The sequence below is a fragment of the Cannabis sativa genome, chromosome X, assembly GCF_029168945.1.
Source record: "Cannabis sativa cultivar Pink pepper isolate KNU-18-1 chromosome X, ASM2916894v1, whole genome shotgun sequence".
NCBI classification, from domain to species: domain Eukaryota; kingdom Viridiplantae; phylum Streptophyta; class Magnoliopsida; order Rosales; family Cannabaceae; genus Cannabis; species Cannabis sativa.
Genome location: NC_083610.1, coordinates 3,315,791 through 3,318,400, shown reverse-complemented (window position 1 = coordinate 3,318,400; position 2,610 = coordinate 3,315,791). Strand labels below are relative to the sequence as shown.

The 2,610-nt window shown below is 31.6% G+C and overlaps 1 long non-coding RNA gene across 1 annotated transcript; it reads left to right on the top strand.

Annotated features, from left to right (window-relative positions):
- The first annotated feature begins 583 nt into the window (after positions 1–583).
- LOC133032584 (uncharacterized) lies at positions 584–2,048 on the top strand. The gene is made up of 2 exons (XR_009685190.1): positions 584–774; positions 1,818–2,048. It is a non-coding gene; the product is annotated as an uncharacterized LOC133032584 (long non-coding RNA).
- Positions 2,049–2,610: the final 562 nt, after the last annotated feature.

Genomic DNA, 2,610 nt, shown 5'->3' with positions numbered 1-2,610 from the left:
GGCCATAACTAACTTGTTATGGTGCTTATAGATTGTAAAAAACATAGATAATTGTGCAATAAAATTTTTGATTTATCAAAAAAAAAAATAATTAATGAATTCGAAGGATTGGCTCACCGCGGCGTAATTTGATTTTTCCAATATCCAAGCCTATAAAACATAAAAAACTTTTAATAATTAATAATTTATATTAACATTTTAATTAAAATTTAAAATCATTAATGCTTTAACAAACCTGATATACTACCCAAATTGCCATGAACGCATGAGAAAGCAATATTACTTTACTGTTGAAAAGCTGCAACAAAATAATTTAAGTATATACTATTACTCAGTAAACAAACACTTTTTAAATTAATAATCTTTAAAGCTTAATAAATTCTGGTCCCAATTTGAGACATTTATTCTAGTCCTAATAAGAATTAAGTTATACATTAGAATTACCGTGATATTTCGAGTTATGAAAATTTTACTCGTAGTATGAAAGATTACTTAAAAGTGAATGGGTAGTTTAGTCTTTTGTCACTTAAGTTTATCCTTAATGTTTGTTTGTAAGTGGATTTATTCTAGACTAATTGTTAGAGCTAAATAGATAAGGATTAATTAAATTATCTTCACAAAAAAAAAACCCTCCTCCATTCTCCTCTCTTTCTCTCGGCTAGAACCACCACAAGAAATCCCTCACCCTAAATCAGAAATTTTCAAAACCATTTCACATCAAACTAACTAAGGAATTTTGCTAGAGTTAGTGTTGAAGTGGAAGGAAGGATCAAAGTAACCTTGTTCTCCCTTTTCTTTGTAAATTTTGGAAGAAATTTTTTTATTTTAAGTTGAATTTAATAGTTTTGGTTATGTATGAAGTTGTATGGATTAGGTTAAGTTTCTAAGCTTAAATATTAGTGGTTTGGGTATAATTTACGGTTGTTAGTTGTTGTTTTGGCTGCAATCTTCAAGTTTGAGTTTTTGAAATCCAAGCTTGAGCTTTAATAGTCTTTTGTAAATTTTGGTGCAATTATAGTTTTTGAGTTGTGGTTTGTGATCAGAACTAATATTAAGACTATTCTAGAGAGTTTGACAGGTATTGGACAAGATAGTAGTAGGTTTGGGAAGTAAAAATTTGAGTTTGTGGTTTCTGTAGAGAAACGGTGAATTGTTTCCCCAGGCACGCTCCCAAAAAATAGTTAACCGTTTGGGAATCTGATGATCCGATTGGAGACATTCTCAGGAACCTCAATTTTCATGTTTTATCGATATTTAGGGTATCGCTACATTATTTATCAATAGGAAAACTTCTGATCTTGAGTTTATGTCATAGAATGGGTTTAATTGAATTATTTATCAGTTTACCACTATTGTGACATAGGGCCCCAAATCGTTTAGTATTTTTCTACTCAGGTTGGCCGACACACCTAAATTTAGACTTGAGATAAGAAAAGTACAATTGTACCACTTAGTATGTAAAATGTGATACGGTAATTAACGTTTGTAAGAAAGAGTCATTACTCTATCATTGAAATCTTTGTTAGGTTTCTTATAAAAGTTGTCTCATTAGGCAATAAAGTAAAGATTGTCTCATTAGGCAACTATATAGATGATTCCTTATAAAGTAATAGTATCGGTTTGTCTTATTAGACAAATACTTGAGATTAATGATTGTTTACGTTAAGTATAATGTCTACCTGCTTATGAAATAAAGTAAGTGATCACTTGATTTTAATTACATGTGTGTAATTGGTTATGTCTATGGATGATATATGATGTTGTGCTATTGCTTTTTTTGCTGGGTCTTTGTGACTCACAGGTGTTTTGTGGTGCAGGTAAGGGAAAGGACAAAATAGGACATCCATGAGTTAGCAGCCTTCTCCGATAAATATACACATCGGCTCATTCGGCTAGCAGTGTCGAGTTGTCAAGTGTTGTTTTATGGCGCTTTTGATCTTTAAATGTATTTTGGTAAAAAAATGTTATGACAACTCTTTTGTGAAATTCTAAAGGGGATTCTCGAACCCAAAACTTTCAAATATTATGAATTTATATTTTAAAAGTAATTAGTAAAGTTTAATTAAATCACAATTTTATTTAAATAGTTAGTTTATTATCATAAACTAATTTATAAAAGCATACACGTGGTGTTCCTACGGGCCAGCGCATTACACAATGCTATTAGAACGACCATGGTTTTAAAGATCCTGAAGACTAGCTGAATATGTACATTTACTGCGAAGACAAGTATGACACATGGTATAATAAGTGCTATCTGTTTATCTATTATTTGATTAATTGTTAATGTGATACTAGAAAAATATGTTAGGAATATGGGTAATTATGTGAGGTATTATTATATGAGTGGAAATGCTTATTAGCATGATATTTGACTAGATGTTCTATCGTTGAAAGTCATTGATCATAGGTCTATTAGGTAATGCACCCGAGGCGATCTAATAGGCTTACCAATCGTAAGCTTTCTGGGCTCGGGATTGACGGTGAGGATGTGAATCCCCTACCACCTTAGAATTCAGAGCAAATGTATGATACAATGGAAGAGACAATTCGGCAGCAAGGGGATCATATTAGAAAGTTGAGAGAGCAACAGGCTCAGCCTGCCCATGT